The sequence below is a fragment of the Moschus berezovskii genome, chromosome 16 (genome assembly GCF_049115385.1).
Source record: "Moschus berezovskii isolate FMDL1 chromosome 16, NW_MosBer_1.0, whole genome shotgun sequence".
In the NCBI taxonomy this organism is placed as follows: Eukaryota; Metazoa; Chordata; class Mammalia; order Artiodactyla; family Moschidae; genus Moschus; species Moschus berezovskii.
Genome location: NC_142475.1, coordinates 60,134,232 through 60,161,124, shown reverse-complemented (window position 1 = coordinate 60,161,124; position 26,893 = coordinate 60,134,232). Strand labels below are relative to the sequence as shown.

The 26,893-nt window shown below is 44.8% G+C and overlaps 1 pseudogene; it reads left to right on the top strand.

Annotated features, from left to right (window-relative positions):
* The window catches only part of LOC129560019 (centromere protein O pseudogene), a 54,714-nt pseudogene extending 28,816 nt beyond the window's left edge, over positions 1 to 25,898 (top strand).
* Positions 25,899 to 26,893: the final 995 nt, after the last annotated feature.

Below are 26,893 nucleotides of genomic sequence, written 5' to 3'. Positions count from 1 at the left end.
GTGGTTGGTCAGCAAGGGCAACAGTGATAACGAGGAGGCCTTCATGTGAGGTGGGCTAAGCACCATACATGCATGCATGCTAAGCTGCTTCAGTCATGTCTGAGTCTTTGTGACCCTGTGGACTGTAGCCCACAGGTCCTTCTGTTCCAGAGATTCTCCAGGCAAGAATACTGAAGTGGGTTCCCATGCCCTCCTCCAGGGGATCTTCCCAACCCAGGGATCCCACCCGACTCTCTTATGTCTTCTGCACTTCCAGGTGTGTTCTTTACCACTAGCACCACCTGGGAAGCCCGGGCTAGGCACCAATATGGCATCAAAACCAACACGCACACAACCTGGAAATGAAAGAGGAATGTTCAATGTCTCCCATTCTTAGGCAGGAAGACATTGAATACCTACCAGCCAACTTTCCCATCTAGGTCCATCGGTTGACACTGAGAATTTCACATCTACCCCAGTTCTAGAAGCACTGGAGAGAATACATCTGATTTGGCCTCTCTATTTACCTGTTACCACAGGAGCCCATGAGATTAGAAAGAGCATCATACGTTTTAGACTATAGCTACCCAGATGGCAATAGTAGCCTCCTAACTCATCTTCTGCTTTACTTGTCTCCATACAATCGGTTCTCAACATCCAGAAAGATGTTTTTAAATATTAAGGTATTAAATCTCAACTCTGTTCAAAATCAGTGATCAGTGCAAAGAAATAGAGGAAAGCAGTAGATTGGGAAAGACTAGAGATCTCTTCAAGAAAATTAGAGATACCAAGGGAGCATTTCATGCAAAGATGGGCTCGATAAAGGACAGAAATGGTATGGGCCTAACAGAAGCAGAAGATATAAAGAAGAAGTGACAAGAATACACAGAAGAACTGTACAAAAAAGATCTTCACAACCCAGATAATCATGATGGTATAATCACTCACTTAGAGCCAAACATCCTGGAATACAAAGTCAAGTGGGCCTTAGAAAGCATCATTATGAACAGAGCTAGTGGAGGTGATAGAATTCCAGTTGAGCTATTTAAAATACTGAAAGATCATGCTCTGAAAGTGATGCATTCAATATGCAAGCAAATCTGGAAAACCCAGCAGTGGCCACAGGACTGGAAGAGGTCAGTTTTCATTCCAATCCCAAAGAAAGGCAATGCCAAAAAATGCTCAAACTATCACACAATTGCATTCACCTCACATGCTAGTAAAGTCATGCTCAAAATTCTCCAAGCCAGGCTTCAACAGTACATGAACCGTGAACTTCCAGATGTTCAAGCTGATTTTAGAAAAAGCAGAGGAACCAGAGATCAAATTGCCAATATCCACTGGATCATCAAAACAGCAACAGAGTTTCAGAAAAACATCTATTTCTGCTTTATTGACTATGCCAAAACCTTTGTCTGTGTGGATCACCACAAACTGTGGAAAATTCTTCAAGAGATGGGAATTCCAGACCACCTGACCTGCCTCTTGAGAAATCTGTATGCAGTTCAGGAAGCAACAGTTAGGACTGGACATGGAACAACAGACTGGTTCCAAACAGGGAAAGGAGTACGTCAAGACTGTATACACTGGTTCAGGGTCAATGCATGTTATAGGATGCTCGGAGCTGGCATGCTGGGATGACCCAGAGGGAGGATAAAGGGAGGAGGGAGGTGGGAGGGGGGTTCAGGAGGGGGAACTTATGTAAACCCGGGGCGAGTTCATGTCAATGTATGGCAAAACCAACCAGTATAATATTGTAAAATAATTTGCCTCCAATAAAAAATAAATTAATTACCAAAAAAAAAAAAAGACTGTATACTGTCACCCTGCTTATTTAAATTATATGCAGAGTACATCATAAGAAACGCTGGACTGGATGAAGTACAAGCTGGAATCAAGACTGCTGGGAGAAACATCAATAACCTCAGATATGTAGATGACACCACCCTTATGGCAGAAAGTGAAGAAGAACCTCTTGATGAAAATGAAAGAAAAGAGTGAAAAAGTTGGCTTAAAGCTCAACATTCAGAAAACGAAGATCATGGCATCTGGTCCCATCACTTCATGGGAAATAGATGGGAAAACAGTGACAGACTCTATTTGTCTGGGCTCCCAAATCACTGCAGATGGTGACTGCAGCCATTAAATTAAGACACTTGCTCCTTGGAAGAAAAGTTATGACCAACCTAGACAGCATATTTAAAAGCAGAGACATTACTTGCCAACAAAGGTCCATCTAGTCAAAGCTATGGTTTTTCTAGTAGTCATGTATGGATGCGAGAGTTGGACTATAAAGAAAGCTAAGCGCAGAAGAATTGATGCTTTTGAACTGTGGTGTTAGAGAAGACTCTTGAGAGTCCCTTGGACTGCAAGGAGATCCAACCAGTCCATCCTAAAGGAAATCAGTTCCGAATATTCATTGGAAGGACGGATGTTGAAGCTGAAACTTCAATACTTTGGCCACCTGATGATAAGAACTGACTCATTTGAAAGACCGTGATGCTCGGAAAGATTGAAGGTGGGAGGAGAAGGGGACGACAGAGAATGAGATGGCTGGATGGCATCACCAACTCAATGGACATGAGTTTGAGTGAACTCTGGGATTTGGTGATGGACAGGGGGGCCTGGTGTGCTGTAGTCCATGAGGTCGCAAAGAGTCAGAACTGACTGAGTGACTGAATGGAACTGAACTGAACTGAATAACATGTGCTCATCGGTAAAGAATCCGCCTGCAGTGCAGGAGACCGCAGTTTGATTCCTGGTTGGGAAGATCCACTGGAGGTGGATAGGCTACCCAATCCAGTATTCTTGGGTTTCCCTTGTGGCTCAGCTGGTAAAGAATTCACCTGCAATGCAGGAGACCTGAATTTGATCCCTGGGTTGGGAAGATCCCCTGGAGAAGGGAAAGGCTACCCATTCCAGTATTCTGACCTGGAGAATTCCATGGACTGTATTGTTCACAGGATCGCAAAGAGTCGGGTACAACTGAGTGACTTTCACTCCATTTTCATGACATGTGGGATCTTAGTTCCCTGGCCAGGGATTGAAACCGCACCCCTGCATTGGAAGCACAGAGTCTTCACTGCTGAACCACCAGGGGAGTCCCTAGAGTTCCTCCTAATTTCTTTCAGTAGCCTCTACAAAGTCCTCCGTGAGCTGGGCCTTTGTTATTTCCCTGGTTTTGTTTGCTCTCTCTTTTCCAGCTACCATGACATCCTTGTTCTTTTTTAAATATTATATACCTGGGACTTCCTTTGTGTCCCAGTGATAAGACTTTGCTTTCCCACGTAGGAAATGCATGTTGAATCCCCGGGCAGGGAGCTAAGATTCCACATGCCATGGGGTCACAAATTGAACAACTGAGCACTTATTATCTTTATTATTCATTTTGTTTCCATTTTCCTGGAATATAAACTCCTACAGTAAAATAATTTTAGAGTCATTTATTCACTGATAAATCCTAAGCACTTGAAACTGCACCCAGCACACTTGTTGAATGTGAGAATGAAGTCACAGATGCAGGAATGAAAGTAAATAGGAATTTGTGGATAACGGGAATATCAGTGAGGCAGGAAGAAGCCTCAGGAGAGAAGTGTCCAGTGAGAAATGCCTGGGAGTAGAGAAGTCAAAAGATTTTTTTTTAAAAAAAGGGGGACACATAAAATTAAATGTCCTATTGACAGCAGCACTGAACTACAGCCCTCTGTTTGGTGGCTAAAAAAAAAAATGAATGAGTCTTGAGAGTCCCTTGGACTGCAAAGAGATCAAACCAGTCAATCCTAAAGGAAATCAAACCTGAATATTCATTGGAAGGACTGATGCTGAAGCTGGAGCTCCAATAATTTGGCCACATGATGCAAAGAGCTGACTCCTTGGAAAAGACCCTGATGCTGGGAAAGACTGAAGGCAAAAGGAGAAGGGGCGACAGAGGATGAGATGGTTGGATAGGATCACTGACTCAACGGACGTGAATTTGAGCGAACACCAGGAGATAGTGGAGGACAGAGGAGACTGGCGTGCTGCAGTCCACGGGGTTGCAGAGTCAGACACAACTTAGCAACTGGACAACAGCAAATAGTTACTGGAACAGCCTTCAGCTCTCAAAGTCCACCAGTGAAACCAGTGTGGCCAGATACACACCTGGGAGATCCAAGTCAGCATAGGCAGAGAGTAAAAGGACAAACAGAAAGGAAAACTGTAGTTCAGAGGCCAAGAGTCCTCCAGGAACAAAACCTCAGAGGCAGGAGTGACTGGGCAGATTACAGATCTCTAGAAATCAGCTGAAATTGGTGGGCATGGAGGGAAGCAGAGGAACTGCCCACAGGGTGTGAGGTAGGGGCTGGAGATAACTGATGGCACTGGACCTCACCCTGGGTGTGGGCAGGAAAGTCCAGGGCCTTTGTATGTTAATACTAGTTACATTACAGTTCTCAACTGGGATAGAATGCATAGAATGTTTAGAAAAGTATAGAAGGGCACGTGATCACCCCAGTAATCTAGAACTGGGTCTACTGGTGGACCTCCTGTCCCACACTGGGAATCTGGGAATCCTTCCTACCTTCTTCTTCCCCCCACATCTACTACTGTAGGGGACAAACGAGCAGAAACAGCCAAATAAGAAGCTTTGGGACCCAGTTTATAGAGCTTCCCAGGTAGCTCAGTGGGTAAAGAAACTGCCCGCAAACCCAGGAGACGGGTTCGATCCCTGGGTTGGGAAGATCCCCTGGAGGAGGGTACGGCAACCCACTCCAGTATCCTTGTCTGGAGAATTCCATGGACAGAGGAGTCTGGTGGGCTGCAGTCCACGGACACGACTGAAGGGACTGAGCATGCATGCTCAACACTGTGGGTTTGCGTCACAGCTACCCCACTTTGCCGCTGGGAATCCACAGACAAGTTATTTCACTTTCCTGAAACTCTCTTTTCACATCTGTAAGTGGGAATTATAAGAGTGGCTATTTTATAGGATTGTTCTAAGGATGACAGTTAGCATATGGAAGGCACTCTAAGCCAGGGCACAGGTAATTCCTTAATAACTGAGAGCTGGTCATCTCATCAGTGATAAAACCCTGCTAGCCATCCTCCTTTTTCAGATATTCATTCAATCATTTATTTGTCTGTGCCTGGCCTTAGTTGCGGCATGGGGGATCTAGTTCTCTGACCAGGGATCAGACGCAGGCCCTCTGCACTGGGAACTTGAAGTTTTAGCCACTGGACCACCAGGGAAGTCTCTAAACATGCTTTTCAATAACCTTCTTTTCCAGGTTTATCAAGGTATACTTGAAAAATGAAAATTGTATGTGTTAGCACACTCACATGCTTTTCCTTTATAAAATGATCACAATCAAGTGAACTAACATGTATATCACCTCACACAGTTTTAAGATGAGTAAGTTCTGGGACTCCAACGCACAGCATGTTAATATATACTAGTATCATAGCTAATAATACTGTGTTGTATACTTGCAGTTTGCTAAAAGAGTAGATCTTTAAGTATTCTCACTATACACATAAAAAAAAGATCTCCAGGGGATCTTCCCAACCCAGGGATTGAACCCAGGTGTCCCGCACTGCAGGCAGATTCTTTACTGTCTGAGCCACCAGGGAAGCCCATGATAACTGGGGTGGATAGCCTATCCTGTCTCCAGGGGATCTTCCTGACCCAGGGACTGAACCAGGGTCTCCTGCATTGCAGGTGGATTCTTTACCAGCTGAGCTACCAGGGAAGCCCAGACACATAAAAAAGGTAATTTAATTGTTTTACAGAATGTGTCCCCTCCACTCCATCCAGACCATCTTATTTCCCTTCTTCTCACTCTACTGCAATTCGCCCTTCATAACAACTCTGTATCATTTATCTGTAGAACACGTCCCCAGCCAAATTATAAACAACCGAGGATTCCACGTTGCCTGAAAAGGCCACAAAGCTTTCGCAATTTCATGGCCCCAGCACTACCAGTTTTCTCTTCTACCACAGCCTGTCTTCTAAAGATACTGACTTTTTTCCACGTATTTGTTTTCTGCGCCAGCCATGCCCTCTGCCCCCACTTCCCTCACTCGGTAAGGCAGTCATCTATGAAGGCGTGTTCCCAGGAACGCGTGTTCTCGGGAAGGCATGCTGAAATCTTAATGAGAACTCACTGGCAAAAACCTCAATTCTAAGAACTGTTTTCTGCTTCATTCTGAAGTAGAAGAGGAGAAAAGGCTGGAAGCAAATGCACATTCAGGAGATTGCTTTTAACTTGTGATTTCCAGGTTCTAAGAGCTGTTTACTGCCTACTGCAGGGCAGCCCTGACCAACCTCTGTCTAACCTCCCCATCTCACGTTTACCTGCCAGCCTGCAGCTCCGGAGATGTCCCTCCACGGCTCAGCAACTGCACAGCTGCCTCTGATCCTGAGGGGAGGGGCTAGGCAGGAGCCAGGAAAGCAGTTGAACAAAACGAATCAGGACAATGAGGAAAATGCCGATATTATGATTGCTGGTGCACATCCGTGTCTTTCCTGCTCTCACCTCTTTGACGCCTGCCCGGATAATGCGCGCACCACAGGAGAGCACACACAGAGCACAAGCGCACAGGTGGGACACTGTCATTCCATGACCCCCTGTGCACTGGTTGCTGTCGTCTACTGTCTGCCCCTAATCTCTCTCTCATGAAAATGGAAATTCCCTGGGACTTGGTCTTTTGTTCTCTATTATATATTGATCCCTGGGTCAGGAAGATCCCCTGGAGGAGGGCATGGATACCCATTCCAGTATTCCTGCCTGGAGAATCCTGCAGAAGGAGGAGCCTGGTGGGCTAGAGTTTACAGAGTTGCAAAGAGTCCAACATGACCGAAGCGACGTGGCACACGCACGTTGCACGCTCAGTGCACAGTACAGGAGTAAGACACAGCAGACTCTGGACAAATATTTAATAGATGGATGGATGACTGAATGGTGGAAACAACTCATTAACACCTAACAGAAATTTCCTACCCCTTAATTGCACTAGCTTGAGTCAGGACTTAAACCTTTTAATGAATGAGTGATGGATGGATGGATGGATGGATGGATGGTGGAAGACCTCACTAAACAAAATCAGTAGAAGTTTTGCTACTTCCTAACTTCACACTCTTAAATCAGGACTTAAGCCTTTCTGGATCTCAGTATTCTCATCTGTGAAAACCTCACAAAAGCATCTTAAAAGAAAAAAATTTACAAAAGAAAGAATTAAATCTCTTCATACCTCCATGCCCAGTTCTACACCATCATCTCTCTGGACACTTGAGTTGTTCCTCTAGACAGCATCCGATGGGCCTCCAGTTTCCATCTCTATTTCCTATATATCATTATCACGAATGATTACTGTGGTCCAAGAGTGTGCTGCGAAGAACAGAATTTAAAGATTGAGAGGCAACCAACCTCATTGGTAGACCAATGAGGGCCAGAAGAGAACACGAGAAACACATCAAGGAGGCATTAGGGGCACTTTATGACAAAATCAAGAAAATTCACAGGAAAAAAGGAATACAAAGAGATAAAAAATAAAGTGGTAAATACAGCAAAACGTCCACACTTCTAAGGTGAACAAACCATGCAGGATGCCAGAGGAGAGTCTCAGAACTCAGCACAGTGAAGCAGAGGGATCTAGAGTTGCTCACTCATATCCTAGTTGAAGGGGAACAGCACCACCCAGTGTTCTGAAGCCCGAACCCACTCAGCTTTTCAACATTTCTCACGACTAGAAGAATTTGAGAATCTCTCAGCTAAAACATATTTGGGATGAAGTATAAACAGTTGATTCATTGCCAAGTGCAAATGACGCCAACATTCATTTAATTCATTTTATGCTTTGAGAGAGGGAGGATGGATTGGGAAATAGAAAAGAAGATAAGAGGGGCTTGAAAGTGAAATGTGAAGTCGCTCAGTCGTGTCTGACTCTTTGCGACCCCATGGACTGTAGCCTACCAGGCTCCTCCATCCATGGGATTTTCCAGGAAAGAGTACTGGAGTGGGGTGCCATTTCCTTCTCCAGGGAGAGGGACTTCAAGGTTCCAGTTAATACAGCCCTGCAGAGATGGCAGAGTGGGCAGTCAACACAGACAGCAGGGCTCAGAGGCTTCTGGTTTTGCAGAGGTCTTCCATTCCGCTGGGGGAGGATAGACAGGAAGCATGTATTAACCTACCAATCGTGCTCAGGTGTAGGGAGCACAGGGGACCTATGCAGCAATCCTCACAGGCTCAGTCCTCAGTGGTGCTGGACTCTGTGACCCCATGGACGGTAGCCCACCAGGCTCCTCTGTCCACGGGATTTTCTAGCCAAGAATACAGGAGTGGATGGCCATTCCCTTGTTCAGGGGATCTTCCCAACCCAGGGATGAAACCCATATCTCCTGCATTAGCAGGCAGACTCTTTAACACTTAGCCACCTGGCAAGCTCAACAATCCCCTCAATAGAAGCAAATGTGACGGTCGTGGGAACAGAGAAGGGAGCAATTAACTAGACACCAGAAAAAAATGCCAGATAGCCAGAGTCCTCATCCCAGTTTGACTCTTCGCTGTGAGTCCAAGACACATTACCTTAAATCTGAATCTCAGCTTCCTCTGTGAAAACAGGGACGGTTATAAGGACCACAGCACACTGCAAGGATTACACAGCTTGATGTGTCCAAGAGAGCCTAATGTGGGGCCTAATGTCTATAAACATTTCCTACGTGTGATTTATTACAGAAGAAACCGCAGACACGGTTTCATTGGAAAAGCAACCTCCGCAAAAAGAGAAACACAAATACCATATGATATCACTTATATGTGGAATCTAAAATATGACACACATGGACTTATCTATGAAACAGAAACAAACTCACAGACACAGAGAACAGACTTGTAGTTGCCAAAGGTGATGAGGGTGGGGGAGGAATGGATTGGGTAAGGATTAACAGGGACAAACTATTATATATAAGCTGGATAAACAACAAGGTCTTACTATATAGCACAGGGGAAAATATTCAATATCCTATGATTTAAAAATTATGAAGAAGAATGTATGAGGACTTTTCTGGTGATTAAGACCGTGCTTCCAATGCAGGGGGCATGGATTCGATCCCTGGTCAGGGAGCAAGGATCCCACATACCATGTGTCATGGCTTAAAGAGAAAAAAAAAGAATGTATATATCTGTGTAACTGAATCTACTGGGGTACATAGTAGTCAACATTGTAAATTAACTATACATCAGTAAAATAAATTTTTTTAAAAAGTGACCTTTGAGATACATTCCAAAGAAGCAGATGTTCCATTTTCTAGGGTGAAGAACTCTTATCCTCCTTAATTAAGGGAATAGTTCAAGAACAGTGAGAACTGAAGTAGCCATTCTTCCGGCCAGCCAGACAAGAGGTCAGTGGGTGACAGCTGTCACAGGCAGGTCACCCAGCATCCCAAAGAATCAGCAGGTTACCCCCAGGTGGAGAGAGCAAACACCCTTCCCTGAAGATCCCCAGATTGAAGCCTCCAGTCTGAGGTTGTGTCCCAGAGGCTGTCTCACAGAATGTGGCCGAAAACTGCAGGTCAGGACTGTATGTATCACAGACCGCAATAAAAACCGTGCTTTGTGAGGGCGGTCTGCTGCTTTTCAGCCTCTAATAGACTCAGAAAGCATTGTTACTGGAGAAGGGGAGGCTTATCCCCTTCCAGAGACATGGCTTCTCAAAAGCACCGGTGTTTTCCTTGCTGGTGGGAGACACAGAACAGATCTCTCAGCTCTCACATTGGAATTTGCAGATTCTTCTAAGTCCTGATCAACGATCACAGCAGCGCTTCAGGTGAGAGGAAATAGATACCTGCTGTGAAAATGGAAAGCTTTCTTTCCCTCCTCCACTCTGCTCAGAGGAATGAAAAGCTTCGGCTCATCTCTATGCCTCGCTTACAGCGCCACCTAGCGTCCCACGCGAGTGCTTTCCTACACGGGAGATATTTTCCCTTTGGGAATCTTGTGGAATCCGTGCTCGTCACTTAGTATGATAATCTCTAGGTCCACCCATGTTGCTACAAACAATATTATTTCATTTTTATGGCTGAGTAGTATCCCACCGTATAACCATACCACATCTTTATCCATTTATCTGTCGTGGGACATTTAGGTTGCTGCCATGTCTTGGCTGCTGTAAATTGTGCTGCTGTGAACACTGGGGCATGTGTATCTTTTCAAATTACGGTTTTCTCCAGATGTACGCCCCTTAATGAAGTATCAGTATAGTATGGTAGCTCTATTACATGTGTAATCTAAAAAATGTGATACAAATGAACTTATATACAAAGTAGAAATAGATCCACAGATGGAGAAAACAAACTTATAGTTTCCGAAGGGGAAAGAGGGTTCAGTTCAGTTGAGTTCAGTTCAGTCGCCCCATGAATCACAGCACGCCAGGCCTCCCTGTCCATCACCAACTCCCGGAGTTCACTCAAACTCATGTCCATAGAGTCGGTGATGCCATCCAGCCATCTCATTCTCTGTCGTCCCTGTCTCTTCCCGCCCCCAACCTTTCCCAGCATCAGTCTTTTCCAGTGAGTCAACTCGTCGCATGAGGTGGCCAAAGTATTGCAGTTTCAGCTTTAGCATCAGTCCCTCCAATGAACATCCAGGATTGATCTCCTTTAGAATGGACTGGTTGGATCTCCTTGCAGTACAAGGGACTCTCAAGAGTCTTCTCCAGCACCGCAATTCAAAAGCATCAGTTCTTCGGTGATTAGCTTTCTTCAGAGTCCAACTCTCACATCTATACATGACCACGGGAAAAACCACAGCCTTGACTAGACGGACCTTGGTTGGCAAAGTAATGTCTCTGCTTTTTAATATACTATCTAGGTTGGTCATAACTTTCCTTCCAAGGAGTAAGCAGGTTTTAATTTCATGGCTGCAATCAGCATCTGCAGTGATTTTGGAGCCCAAAAAAATAAAGTCTGACACTGTTTCCACTGTTTTTCCATCTATTTCCCATGAAGTGATGGGACCAGATGCCATGATCTTTGTTTTCTGAATGTTGAGCTTCAAGCCAAACTTTTCATTCTCCTCTTTCACTTTCATCAAGAGGCCTTTTAGTTCCTCTTCACTTTCTGCCATAAGGGTAACTGTGGTGAATTCCTAACCCCCAGTATCTCTGATATGACTGTCTTTGGAGACAGACTCTACAAAGAGGTAACTAATTTAGAATGAGGTCACATGGGTGGACCCTAATCCAGTGTGCCTGATGTCCTAACGCATGAGACAGGGTCAGGGCTGGTGCACAGGGATGACCCTGAGGGATGGGATGGGGAGGGAGCTGGGAGTGGGGTTCAGGATGGGGAACACATGTACACCCGGGGCGGATTCATGTCAACGTATGTCAAAACCACTGCAATATTGTAAAGTAATTAGCCTCAAATTAAAATAAATGAATTTTTTAAAAAAGAGATTAGGACACAGAGAGGAGGCCCTGTGAAGACACAGGGAGAAGACAACCATCTGTAAGTTACAGACAGAGGCCTCAGAAGAAGCTGACACTGCTGACACCTTGATCTTGAGCTTCTCATTTTACATAAACGTGATCGTGTGCATACTGGGTTTGGGGAGGCTTCTTTGGTTGGTTGGTTGGCTTTTTGGTGTGTTCTCTTTTCTTCCATTTTTATCTGAGGCTTGTTTCACCTTCTCTTCCTTCATACTCAGGAGAAACCAAATTAGCAACCTCAAGCGGGTCCTTGTTCCCATACTTTTCTCTGGGCCGTGTCATCTTCTTAGTGCTTAAGTTTGTCACACAGGAGTCCTAGGAGTTGACGGCTGTCACACACGGTTGTGGCTTCACCCCAGTCAAGTAATTCCCATCACACAGTTCGCAGTGGGTGCTGTCTATTCCCATGGCCTCAGGGACTGAAGGGAAATTCCCCTCCCAACCTCCCCCTCCCACATGGACACTGCCCAAAATCTGGAGTGGAAGAAACATGGCTGACCGAACACGGACTGAGATATGATTGCATTTGTGTGCACACAAGACACCTCCTGGAGAGTCTCAAGTTTGGCTGGAAAAGTCAAATTGTGCAGTGGCCACTGGACACCCTTAATAGTAAGTCCAATGAGAACCATTTTCATCCCCCTTATTTCACCCTCCCTGCCCCACACAAGCATTTAGATGACAATATAAGAACTAGGCAACTAGAATGGAAGGCCTTAAAAACAGCTCAGTGTGCTGATAGCAATCAGTATTGTTTTTGTGTACAATAGTAGCTTATCTCCAATGACAGCAAAATTGCAGACCCCAGGGTCTGTGCCCTCATCAATCAGCAAAATATAAAGATGGGATGCTGCTGCTGCTGCTGCTAAGTCGCTTCAGTCGTGTCCGACTCTGTGCAGCCCCATAGACAGCAGCCCACCAGGCTCCCCCGTCCCTGGGATTCTCCGGGCAAGAACACTGGAGTGGGTTGCCATTTCCTTCTCCAATGAATGAAAGTGAAAAGTGAAAGTGAAGTCGCTCGGCCGTGTCCGACTCTTCGTGACCCCACGGACTGCAGCCTACCAGGCTGCTCCATCCCTGGGATTCTCCAGGCAAGAGTACTGGAGTGGGCTGCCATTGCCTTCTCCGAAAGATAGGATGAGTGGCTCCCATTTATCTCCCCTTCAAAGAATCCAGTTATTGAACCACCTGTGTTGACCTTCAAGGTGACCCGCCTTCAGCAGAAAGAGGCAGTACGATCAGAGAGATTCCAGATTCACCTCAAGAAGGGAGCAGGGGCATCCCACAGAGGCGGCCCCAGACGCATGGCATTCAGAAGACGACCCTGTGGTTCCTGTGCTCACGCTCTTCGGTGCCACACAGCAGCATGTCGTCAGCATGTCTGTGCCCTACCCTCGGGGTTTATTTTATTTCCAGAAACTCTGATCTCACCTCTTTTCCCAGCTGTTAGACACAGGTTCATTTGGGCTCAGACATGCTAGAAATATCTCGTATTTTCAACTAGATAAGCCTCAAGGTTTTTATCTTTCAAAGGAGGTTCTTGCAAGGCTTAACTGAAAGCAAGCACATAAAGTGCTTTGCGTAGTGCCTGGCTCAAAGGGGTAAAGGTGCAACGAAAGATCCCTGTGTTTACAGAGGTGGAGACAGACAGGACAGCAGGGGGTTTCTTGAGCCTGTGGTCAAGGGGCTAACGTCCCCATCCCCTGGTGAATCAAGAGTACGATGAGTCGGCATTCTCATGCAAGTAGTCAAATTCTGTTTCTAGTGCATCCTTTTATGTCTTTTTAGCAGTACTGATGAATTATAGCCATTCATGTCTTGACAGAAAACCTGGATTGCACAAATCTGACAATCTGTTCACCTGTGCTTCAGTCTTTTGCTAAGAGAGACAGTGTGTGTGTGTGTGTGTGTATTCTTCCACTGTGTCCAGGCGCTTTACCTACCTTACCTCACTGAAGTGGGTAGTAAATCCTCATTCTACAAATGAGGATAAAATGTTACGTAAAATGTGTTAAGGAAATGCTTCTTTCTTTCTTTTGCTCTAGTTTATTAGTATCTAAAATTGCCTTTTTGGTTTATATGCTTAATTATTTACAGTTTTTCTCACCTACTAGACCATGATCTCTTGCATCTCTAGCACTTAGAACTGGTGTTCAGTAAATTCCTATCAAAAGAGAAATGCACAAGGAGAATACACCTTTCTGAAAAGATTTGACCAGCCTGAACCATAGGGAGCAACCCAGGAGTCCTAGGTGATTAAAAAAAAAATCACTAGGTTATTAGACATCTATTAAAATCTTGAACATGTGCTTTCCTGGAAAATTACTTGACTCCTAGGAAAATATTAAAATCCTAACTTTTTTTTAATTGGAGGCTAATTACTTTACAATATTGTATTGGTTTTGCCATATACTGACATGAATCCACCCCGGGTGTACACGTGTTCCCCATCCTGAACCCCCCTCCCACCTCCCTCCCTATATCATCCCTTAACTTTTACTGTAAGCAGTTGATACCACTTCTAGGTGATGTAGACTCCTTCCTCCTACACATTTTATCCCTACTACCAAGTCTCTAACTAGAGAACAGAAACAAATATTTAAAAACCATCCCTGAACCCCAACATACTCAGAAAATTCCCTTTATTATTTTACTAAATTCTTGGAGATTTTCATTGTTGAACTGTAGCCCAATTTCATATTTGTTGTTTATGGTGCAATAATATCACAGTAAGATCTACAAATATATGTATGTGTGCGTGTGTGCTCAGTTGTGTCCAGCTCTTTGTGATCCTATGGACTGTAGCCCACCAGGCTCCTCTGTCCATGGGATTTTCCTGGCAAGAATACTGGAGTGGGTTGTCATGCCCTTCTCCAGGGGACCTTCCTGACCCAGGGATGGAACCCATGTCTCTTGCATTTTCTGCATCGGCAGGTGGGTTCTTTACCAGCTGAGCCACCGGGGAAGTCCTACATACGTACGTATAGGCAACCTAAAACTATGCGTGTGCCTGGTTTGGAAAGGTACGTTCACAAGTATCCTTTGAGATATCTTTCCAAGTAGAGTTGCTGCAGGGCTATGCTCTCTTTATTGTGGTCTGATTCCTTATTCTTACTCACACGAAGGTGAGAACATATTGACGATCCAGATGATCTTAGGCCTTTGTACTTGTACAGAGATGCTCCCATTGAGTGCAGCAGTGCTCAGGGAATCACTATAACATATTTGGTTGTTGAACTTCCTGCAGCAGACGAGGGCAATAATTTTCGGCATCTTTCTAATATTCTAACCGTCTCTCCTAACACTTGCAAACTGCCTTTTAAGGAATGCAGGAAAAGATAGCTCTAAACCCAGCTACAATTTTTAAGAAGAAAAACATAGTTAAATGTCAGTGGTGACAAAAATTACACTAAAGGCTCCCTTTACTTCCTATGACATTTTAATCACACTCAAGTTTTATTGAGCCTGAAATTGGAAGCCTGGTAATTAGCAATACTGATTTACTGCAAGGCACAAGAAATCCTTGGCCTATGACTGTCCAATCTATAGGGACCCAGGCAGAGTTTCTGGTTTTTTGTTTTTTTTCCTTTCCTCATCTTCTTTGGTGTTTCAAAAAAAATCTGCTTATTAATACAATGGGGAAGAATCTCAGAGGACATACAATTGATATCCTTCTTTTAACCAATGAGGATGCTGGGGCAAAGAAGGATCTTCTTAAGTTCAAGAAGCAGGATGGACTCACAAGATGACAAGAAATCTTTTTCACTTCTAGTTGTTAAAATGATAAAATAAATTATGATAAAGTAACTCATATTCTCCTTCTTACTCAGTATACTAGTTTCATTCATACCTGCATAAAGATTTGTGTAATCAGCATGAGAGGGATGGCTATTTTCTTTTTTATTCGTTTTTACTGAAGTATAGTTGATTTACAGTGCTGTACTGGTACAGCAAAGGCATCAGCTATGTGTTTACATTTGTTCTCTTTTGTGGATTTCCTTCTCATTAAGGTCACCACAGAGCATGAAGGGGACTTCCCTGAGCTCTACAGTAGGTCTTTACCCGTCGGTTATTTTCAAGAGAATTGATATGACTTGATCTTGAGATTAGATGTGGGGACAGAGGAAGTCAAAGGTTGCAGATTTCTGGGACTCTGGAAGGGTAACCTGACACAGGTAAACACCTGAAGAGTTCCATCAGCCCAGGAAAGGATGCAGTCTGATTTGCACAGCCTCCGTTTCTGTAAGACTCAGCCCATGACTCTGCTCCACCAATCAGACTCACCAGTACATCATGTCTATTCTATTCTAGATAAATGGGCATTTATTGTCTTTAGAAAGCAGTGGTGATATGAATCAATTTTAATCCCTGAAAGAGAGAGAGAGATGTGGTTCAGTATAACGGCTCCCTAAAATTTGTAAATTCTTCAGGCAAAAATATTGGAGTGGGAAGCCATTCCCTTCTCCAGGGGATCTTCCTAACTCAGGGACTGAACTTGGGTCTCCGGTATAACAGGCAGATTCTTAGCTATCTGAGCCACCAGGGAAGCCCTACATTACAGACATCAGCATCAATAAAACAATGACAAAAAAAAAAAAAAGAAAGAAGAGGCCACCATGGAATTTATTTTTCCAGAGAGCTCTGGGAGTCAGGTAGTGGAGTTTCAAGCATGTAGAGGCTAGCACCTTGCATCCATGCCCAGGCATGACAGTAAGGGGTTCTACTGTAAAAGCTTTGCCTTGTGCTTTGAGTGCTGTTCCTGAATGTATAGCTTCCAAGCCTGATTCTTGTGTTTTCCTGGGCTATCCCAGGGTCACCTGTTACTTTCACACACTTTCCTGCTCACATCTGCAGCAGTCGCGTGGTAACTGGCCTCTGGAGGTAACTCCCCTAGGAGCTGGTGTTGTCTGTCCCCTGATTCTGGTTATCCTTGTGTCTCCCCCAGAACAGTATGACTGGGGAGAATATGACTCCCATATTCTCCCCATAGAGAATATGACTTCTAAATCTGAGTTATAAGAATCCTTGTAGCTCTTGCCTACCCCGCTGGGAATGCTTGCACACTAAAAGGTCTGGTTTGGAAAATAGCTGCCATGCTATGAGAAGCTTAAGCCACATGGAGAAGGTCTGTAGAGTGAGGATTGTTGTTTAGTTGCTCAGTCGTGTCCGACTCTTTGTGACCCCATGGACTGAAGCCCACCAGGCTCCTCTGTCCTTGGGATTCTCCAGGCAGGAATACTGGAGTGGGTTGCCGTTCCCTTCTCCAGGGATCTTCCCGACCCAGGGATCAAACCCACTTCTCCTTCACTGGCAGGTGGATTCTTTACTGCTGAGCCACCAGGAAAGCTCATAATCAAATTTAAAAGAGGAGACTTCATTGTCCCTGTTGAAAAGTAGAGATTTCCACTCACCCCTTCTTTTCCTTACAGCATTTACTTTTTGGAAAACTAGATAAGTCTTTTTGTCAGCTTTACAACCCAAGAACGCCTTTCTTAAGGACCTGGGAGCTGTTTTTCTCAACATAAACATCAAGCTAAACAGCCCCTCTCCTCCCACGCCCTCAGTTTCTGTGAGAGGGTGAGATCCCGCCTTGACTAGACACCTTGCTCCAAGCTGCAAAGCAATCTCCTACCATAAAGATATCAGAAATTTGTTATTTCTGTGGATAAAACCAATTGGCTAATCCAGACAGTCACCCCAACCACCAAGTAAAGTTAGGAAGAACTATGTGTGACAAATGGTGCCTTGAAGTCCTCTGGCCTGAGGACTTGCTATAGTTTACAATAAGAACGTGGATATACTCGGCTGTATCTGCTTGATTATCTACAAGGGTGAGATTTCTTTGTGTCTCCGCAGTCTCTAGCAGACTGCCTCTGATGTGTCCATCACATTCCGGTCTTTTAATGTTTATTTGATAATGAAACTTTTCTTTCTCTGCTACCTCTGTGGAGCAGTTTTCCTGGTGGGGAGAAGATTCTGGTTTGAATTCTATTTCCCAGGAGTAAGCCCTTTGTCAGTCTCTGAGGTCCCAGATGACAGCCAGCACCAAGGGTCAACCATGGAATTGAGCCATCCTCAACATCCAGCCCCATAAACCCACGAATCATCGTAGCCCATCCAATATCCGACCATGAGTACACAATAGACTTCAAGCCAGAGCCTCCTGGCTCAGCTCAGTCAATCGAACCATGAGTGATAACAATGAATTCAGCCACTACATTTTGGAATAATTCCTTAGACAGCAAGAGATAGGCAAAACACTTAACTCTTGCTGTTGTGACTAAGGACTCTGACTGATACACGTAACCTCGTCTCTTCTTCTGCGTGGTGAGTATATTGGGAGAGGGGGATCCATCCATCTCTGAACCCTCCTTCCTTGAAACTGGTGCTATTTTTTGCACAGAGGAGATACCAATACACTTCCCTGCTTAAATTGCTTTTTGGACAGATTGAGGTTTAAATAAAATAAAAACAACAAATTGGATGCAATACGTGTCAGTCAGATTGAACTGAATATTTTGATGTAACAACTGCTTCTAAAAAGCATTTGCTTCTGTTTGTTTACACACTCCACTAAATATGTGATGTTGATAATTTCCCTACAGTTTAAAGCCAATACACATAAAATTATGTTTAGGGAATATTGAGATTGTTTTTTTCCTTCCAAAACCACTTCTGAGCTCTTCCCTTGGTTCACTGGGCATTTTGCTCTTCTGTTCGGCTTCAGGCGACACCATTCTGGGTTCTGTGCCTGCTTTTTTCCTGTTTTAATGGTCTGATTAAAAGCTATTTGTTGTCCATAGGGGCCTTTCACAAACATCCATAGAATATTGTCGAGACTGAAAGCAAATGATTGGGGACAAAAAAATGCCGTCAGCAGGGAAACCCATTGTTCCGTTTCTCTGGAGCATCAGCCTGTTTATACTACAATTACTCGATTATGTGTCTGCAGATACGTGCCGTCTCTTGTGATTTGACATCCCCACTCTCTTGACAGATTACTGACTCTCCGGTTTCAAAATAAAGGCAATCCCAGACACTGTCTTAATGCTCTTTCTGGGATTGGTAAGTGCCTGCTAGTTGCGATGTAAGCTGATCTTTGGAAACTTAAAGATTCTTTCCTTAGTTGTTCTGGATCCTTCCTGACATGATTAGCCCTCGACAGAGAGGTTCAGACTATGCAGGCTCACAGCATCCCCTCCCTGTCCCTTCCCCCATCCATGTGTAAGAACCTCAGATGGCTGGAGTCAGCATGCCATCTACCTGCAGAGAAAGCATTGTCAGAAAGGAGGGAAAATGAGGGAAACCAAACAACAAACTCTGTTCCTAGCAACCACTGCGCGTCTGTTGTGCTGAAATCACCGATTTCCCTGTTTTTCTTAGAACCTGTGATAACCCCTGATGACTGGGGTTGGGGTGTCAAAAGCACTTGAACAACTTGGAGAAGTATAGTAAAAGAGGGAGGTCCAGGAGGATTCTTCCACAGACTCAACAATTTCTCCTGTAAAAAGAGAAAATCTTAGCATGCATCTCCCAGGGTTACTGGGAAGCCTAAAAATGTAAGTCAACTGAAGAATTTGAGCAACTCCCCAAGCACCGTGCCAGGCTCCTTGTGCAATCAGCGTCCGCTTGGATACTGTCACGCCCAGAGCAATGCCGGAGGTGAGGCGTTCCGTCTGCATCACTATGCTTTAACGGGGGAACTGCCAAGAGCTACAAGAGACAAAGGAGTGGGAAAGAAGCAGAAGGGAAGGGAAAGGAGAAGGTACAGGAGGGAGAGAAAGAGAAGGGAGAGGAAGGGGACCAGGACAAGGAAGGCCTCGAAACAACATCCTCTGCGGGAACACAAAGCACGAAAGTCATGAGAACTGACGTGCATCCTGATTAAGGAAACAGACTTTGTTCATGCAGCCTCACATTTAACGCTTATCTTGTGACCAGCATGGTCCTTGCCCTCTTAGCATTTACGGTAGAGCAGAGGTGACAGCTAATTTAAAATGTCCCTGCTGTACAGTGAGTTACGATACAGTGACAGTGGAAGAAGAAATGGCTATGATGGAATAGAGCAGGGGCAGGGAAATAGTTTTTGGTGGGTTAGAGGGATGTGAGGGCTGTCTGGAAAGGTTTCCACTTACCAGGTACCAGGAATAAGATACAGGGGAAACTATTTAGTATTGCCAAGTCTCAGTTGCTCATCTCTCAAATAGGAGCTACGACACTACTTACATCACAGGAATGCTATAAAGGAGAAATATGACAATCTGTGTAAAGTACTTCATCAGGATGTCTCTCGGTCAAGCAAGGGATTCAACCTGGTGGCTGCAGGGCAAACTTAACCTCAGTCCATGTTTAGTCAGTGATTCAAAAAGAAATGAGGTGGCCATATTCAAAAATTGGGAAATTTCACAGGAATCTGTATCTCCAGCTTCTCATGAAAAATACGACAACCCAGCAACTCTATTCTCAAATTCCGTGTGGCAGAAGTTGACTGGAATTGAGAAACAGCTGCCCTTCTGGGCACGGGGTCTGGCCTCAGGTTGGCTGCGCCCCAGGCTCCCTTCTCTCACATGTGTTCCCTGCCCACCCTGCACTCTTCTGAAGTGACCACTCAGATTACTAACTACAACACAGACCACTCACCCCAGCTTTGCCCCTCTTCCTGCCTTTGCCCTCGTCATTTCAGCAAACCTGAATAAGCTACAGATATCTCCCCCATGACCTCCGGGCAGAAGTGCCCTTGTTCCTGCTGCTCTTTCTGCCCAGAAGAAGCATCAGTTAACTCTTACTGAAGCGGATTTGAATTCTGTTTTCAGTCATGAAAAAACTTGCTTAGACAAAGCCATGGGACAAATGGCACATCATCCTTGGGGTAGTTTTAGGCTATACGTTCAATAGAGAAGCATTGGACTGACCTTATTACCAAAGGGGGAACATTTCTGCCCAACACCTGTTGTTTCCTTCCAAGTGAAGGGAGCTCCTTCACAGTGTGACATCTGGACTCTTCCAGCTTTCACTTACTCTTCCCAAGGAAAGAATGAATTTGGGTGAGTTTGGAAAGAAATGGAAAGGCACTACCCGGCCCTTTTTTCAATCCTTTTCTTCTACTTGCTGTGTGCCTACAGAAGGCGTGTGTCTTGCTCTGCCTCTGTCCTGCGGGAAAAGAACCTTTCCCAGCAAGGATGAGTTCTAACTTCAGCTGAGTCTAGATGGGTAAGCCTGGATGGTAGATTATTTGCAGAAACGGCTGAAAGTACTCCTTGTCCTGTACCCAGCCCTGTTAAGTAGTTCACACAACTTGCAGGATAAAGAGAGCTTTCAGGGCAAGGTGAGAGGAAACCTGGGAGGTGGCGGGTTCAGGAGATGGGGAAATCCACAAGCTGTCTGGACATCACCTTTCAATTCTAAACTCCTTTATTTCTCTGCCACTTTGAAATTTTAAAGTCCCAGTTCTGCAAAGGACAATCTTCAGTCTTTGCTCACCTAGCATTTGACCTCTCCACATAGGAGACAAAATCCTGGACATGGCCTTTGCCACCCTCGCTTGCAGTAAGAGGACCCTCTCCACTCCAGAAACGCTGTTTCTGAAGATTCAATGTGGAATCTGAAAATAAAAGATTATCCTGACCACAAAGCTTCTGCCAGCAGGACTTCTCAATGATTTATTTATCATCAACATTGATGATATAATACATTCAATATCATTTCTTTTTTTTTTTTAACAAGAAACTTTTCTTTTTTTACAGTTAGAGAAGAAGAACTTAAGCCCATGGGATTTACTGCGCTTGTCATATACCCCATCACCTAAGGATTCCTGACCTTCTAAAAGAGTGGGAAGACTTCTTGGAAACTCAATCTTCATGCCAATTGGACTGCCTTGCATGGCTGAGTTTTCACATATAAAATGTAGGATATGCTCTGAGCCAGACAGTAATTCAATGGGTGTTTTTTTCATAGACCAAATACATTGCACTCCACACCACAACTCGACTTTTAAACTCCGCATCCAAGAGAATGTTTCCTTTAGGAGACACAGAAAGATTTCTTCGGATGGGGCACTGACCCACTGCCTACACCTTCTGGCACCTCTGTTAGAAGAATAGGGGGACGTGAGAGGTAAGGTGTTGGTTAGGATCATGAATTCTGATCAGCTAGGAAAGCTAGGGAGGTGGAAGGCTGTGTTTTGATCTTGGGTGGTCTCCTGTGATGGCTTTTAGTAGTCCTTCCCTGTCTGGTGACACAAATGAGTGGAAGATAATAGCAACCCCAGGCAGGTAGCATACAAAGGACCCCTACTCTGCAGGGATGAGCATGTGGATCAACCCGCCAGGTAGAAGACTTCAAGCACCTGATAAGTCAAAGAAGTCAGAGACAACAGGAACTGGATAGAAGAGCGGTCTTAAACTGACAAATGCTGACTGTAGCCTTATGAACAATCACTATAGTTAGGGCTCAGTATGTCCTGGCATTTTTTTCCTCCTTGACTTGCACGTACACAGACGTATTGACTAATTTTCTTCTTTCTTCTGTCTCCCGCCATGTCAACTTCACAATTTATTTTCCTAGAATACAGAAAGATTGAGATGGGATGGTGACTTTACTAAAATAAAAATGGAAAATAGATGCCCCAGACCTGGAGCTGTAGCTAGAAATGACTTAATGTTGGTTTCTTTGAAGGAGGAGATGCAAAGTACTTTGTATTTTATGAAGGCTATCTGCATTATATGAGATTTTGTTTGGTTATGTGCATGTGTTGATACTGTAAATTTGGGGAAAACAAAACAGACATATTGGTGCAGAACATTTAAATGACAGACATTTGCCCTGATTTTTGGCTGCCCAGCATCTAAACCCCGCTTCCTACATGTGGTGGGTCCTCCCCTGGTAAAGCCAAACCCTTCTCCCACTAGAATCTGAAAATGCCTTCTATTTGTTTATCCATTTTTCTTCTTGCAATTGGGCATGTGATCTCCACCTTTCCTACCGAGTATACCTGCACAAAACTTTGAACCGGAAGGTATCGGGGTCCAGCCCCGATATGACCCAGGGTATCCTCGGGATGAACGGCGTCGGCGTCAGAGAGAGAGAGAGAGAAAGAGAGAGAGAGAGAGACAGGGGCTGATGATTCCTTGGTTTACGCTGGAAACCAATAAAACCCCAGCACGGGGCTTGCTCTGTTTACGTAGGCCGCAGGCGCCCTCTCGAATCACTTGAGGCACCCCACCAGGGCACCCCCTCGAGTGGGTCTTAGAAGCCCAGGCAGATAAGTAAACTCAGAGGGCCCAGCGCTCCAAGGATCTCAACCAGAAAAAGGAGAATAGAGAAAAGGATGGAAAAAGAGAAAGAACGACACGGGGAGACCAAGCTTCAGTGAGCAAGGCCCAAAACTTTATTTTCCAGTGCTGCTTTTATACCCTAAGTTATGCGCATAAGAAACAAAGAAAGGGAGGTATAGATTCACACCAAAATCACGTGGGGTCAGCAGTCTTGACCCTTATCAGGATCAGGGCTTATTTTTGTATATCTCGTGATAAAAGTTTTTAGGTGGTTTACATCATCTTCTGGCCAGGGGGCCTGCTAACAGTTTATGGCCCTCTCTCCTAACAATAGGTTAGTTAGCAAGTAAAAGACTTTTCTTTAAGGTGACTTTCCTAAAGTTAGGTGCTAGACACATAACAAAGTTACATTCCTATAAGGCACCGGTGTAGTGAGCTGCAAGAAAGGAACTTATTAACTTAAGATCTGATGTGGTTAAGTCAAAGGATTAATATATTTCCAAGGATACAATAGATAGAGGAAACTGCAGCAAGCATTGATTCAACAATGAAATCTTTTCTAGTACTATTCTAGTGATTTTAACTTCTTCAACAGATTCCTACATTTTAGGAGCACGGACAAACTTGTCATGCAAGTTAGAAAGCTATCAGAGGGGCTTGGATTGGAATACTCCTATTAAGCCGAGGAGAACTTTTAAACTACAGCTCAGAATTAATGTTTTCAGAGAAAGGTGGTTGGGGGGAAACCCCCGTAAGTATTAGAGGACTTGGTAAGAGGCGTAAGATAGTAAATCAGTCAGATTCCGGTTTTCTTTGGGGTAGATGCTCAGGTAAGTCCAGGGGGCTCCTCGAGTCCTGATTAGCCTTTGCCCGTCAGGCCTCTTCCCCAGTTGACCTTTGCCATGGGTAGGATTTCCCTCGCTGGCTCCCGGCAGGAAGGTGGTGATAGGAAAGAAGCTTCCCTTGTAACTCAGCTGATAAAGAATCTGCCTGCAATGAGGGAGATCTGGGTTCAATCCCTGGGTTGGGAAGATCTCCTGGAGAAGGGAAAGGCTACCCATTTCAGTGTTCTGGCCTGGAGAATTCTATGGACTATATAGTCCATGGGGTCACAAAGAGTTGGATACGACTGAGCGACTAAAACTTTCACTGAATCTATGCTTGGATGGGTAGTGACAGCAAAGGCAAAAACAGCAAGGGTCAAAGTAGTGCCAGTGAGGATAGTGACCAGCATTGCCAGCAGCAGCCCAGGATTGCTTTAGGCTAGTTCCTGTGCTTTGGGTATTGCCCCTGGCTGCAAATTCTAAGCTGAAACCTCAGGCTTTCCTCCCCATTCTGAGAGCTACTCTATTATCTTTTTTTTTTTTTAAATTATGCATTCGGCTACTCTGGGTTTTAGTTGTGGCATCTGGAATCTTTAGTTGAAGCATGCGAGATCTAGTTCCCGGACCAGGATTGAACCTGGGCCCCCTGCATCGGGAGCTTGGAGTCTTAGCCACTGGATCACCAGAGAAATCCCTCAATTATCTTTCAATGAATTTGCTTTATGCCTAAGTCAGTCAGATGGAGTTGCTGTTGACTGAAACTCTAAGCCCTAACTTGATAAATGTCACTCTTTCAGTGACTGTTCACTGGACTCTTGCCACACAGCAGACCCTGAAGTGCTGCGCTACTGCCCACCAGTAGAGAGCAAACGCAGATGTGGCTCCTGCTCGCAGAGAGCTCCGTCCAGAGAGGCAGGTGTTCATCAGCAACACTGAGGACACACTTGAGGCCGACTCGCAATCGGAACATGTCTTTCCCACGTGTATAGCTCCTCAAAGTCCATGACCCTGTCCTCTCCTCACGCTAACTGCTGCTGCTAAGTCACTTCACTCGTGTCCGACTCTGTGCGACCCCACAGATGGCAGCCCACCAGGCTCCGCCGTCCCTGGGATTCTCCAGGCACTAACACTGGAGTGGGTTGCCATTTCCTTCTCCAATGCGTGAAAGTGAAAAGTGAAAGTGAAGTCGCTCAGTCGTGTCCGACTCTGTGCGACCCCATGGACTGCTGCCCACCTAGGCAAGAGTTCTGGAGTGGCTTGCCATTGCCTTCTCCTCTCCTCACACTAAAGCGAGCTGTTGTTTCTGAGTAAGAGGGAGGTGAATGAGGACAACAGGCGTTTTCTTCTTTACGCTTTTTGACATTTTCTAGATTCTTTAGAATTGGTAAATACGTCTTTTAAAAATCTGTCTTTGAGCTCCCGGAGGATAACTCAATTACTGGTGCCAGGACAACTTTTCTAGGAAGGCCTTTGAAAATCTGAGGAGGAGATGGAGCTGGCGAGTCTCGCGGAGGTGTTTTAGCTCACTTGGAAAGACTAGAGACTCAAGTGAGCAAATCCCGTAAAAAAATTGGAAGAGCCACAGGATGCACAGGCTCTTGAAGCCAGGATTCATGAACTGAAACGTCTGCGAGATAAGCTGAGGGCTGAAGTGAAACATCATCAAGCTAGAGTTAAAGCATCTACTGCCAGTGTAGAACCTGACCAAACATTAAAGATTAATGAGCAAGAAATTTTGGAAAGAAAACAGGAAAAGGTGAAAGCCATTCTGCAGGCATATCGTTTTACAGGGATCAGTGGGAAGCTGACCAGCCGAGGAGTCTGTGTCTGCATAAGCACTGCTTTCGAGGGGAACCTGCTGGATTCCTACTTTGTGGACCTTGTCATGGAGAAACCACTTTGGATACATCACCATTCGGTTCCAGTCTTCATTCCCCTAGAAGAGATACCTGCAAAATACCTACAGACTAATACTCAGCACTTCCTGTTTGTTCCCTGCGAATACCTAAATGCGTACTCAGGGAGGAAGTACCAGGCAGATCGACTTCAGAGTGACTTTGCAGCCTTTCTTGTGGGGCCATTGCAGAGAAACTCATTGTGCAACTTGCTGTCATTTACTTACAAAGTGAAGCCAGAAGGTCAGTCCCTCCCCTTTTGTGCTAGACTGCTGTATAAGGACCTCACAACAACCCTTCCAACTGACGTCACTGTTACTTCTCAAGGGACAGAAGCATTACCCAGCACATGAGAAGAACAGCGAGCAGTCCATGAAAACCTGTTTTTTACGAAGCCACTACATCAGGTGTTTACTTCATTTGCAAAAAAAGGGGAAAAGCTGGATATGAGCCTGGTCTCCTAGAATATTTTCTTTGGGAACACATTAGAAGTGAGTGAACGAGTACTGACCACACTCTCGGGCAAGGCCCTGGGGACTGAAAACTGCTGAAAGGCTCAGACTCCTCCTGGGGACCGTCCCTGGAGTGAGCACAGACAACCACCTTATCAGGATGGTCAGGGGCAAGTTTGAGTCGATTGACCTTGGCATTTTTGGACAGGTCTCCAAAATTGCCTGGTCACTTGCTGCAGTGCTCAAAATCATCTCTTCTTTTTGAGATATTAATCACACATTTTAGCTGATAATGAGAATTTTTTATAGAAGGCATTTTGTGGGAGAGGGTGTATTACCATTTAATCGAAGAGTTATGTAGCTTTTATGAAACCTTTAGCTAACTTTGTCTCACTTTCCTGTCTGTGACTTTTGAGAAGAAAGTTCTTAGAACTCTCAGGTTTCATGATACGACATGAATCATATAGTTAAGAAGGGAAGTGTGGTTAATCTTTGGTTTGGAGTGGAATATTCTCAGCCACTGCTTCACAAGGAATGTGGAGTGAGTACTACGGATAGAGTAATTGGGGTTGCATGTATCTAATGTTGTTTCCTAAAAATGTTGGGAGAGCACTGAATGTATTGAGTCAGCTCATGATCAGAAGTCTATTCAGACCTTGATCATTGCAAAGGAAGTGGACCTCTCTCCCTTATCTGTTTCCTTTTCTGTAAGCTCCAGGCCCTGGCCGTGCAATTGTCTTCATCCTCTCCTAGTCCAGTTAGTGAACCACTTCTCCACATAACTATGGCCTCTGCTCTGCTGGCTCTTTTTTGTTCCTTGCCTTGGGAGTATGTGCAAGGCCAGTGCATGGATGTGAAAATCTGTCACTTGCCAGGTCACAAATAGGAGTTGTCACTACCCTTACTGTCCAAAGCCCTGAGCTGTATTCTGGCCTCACTCTAAAATGGTCCCGTCATAAAGCTGATGGCCAAGCAGCAACCTGCAGGTGTGGATGCCACAGGTACCT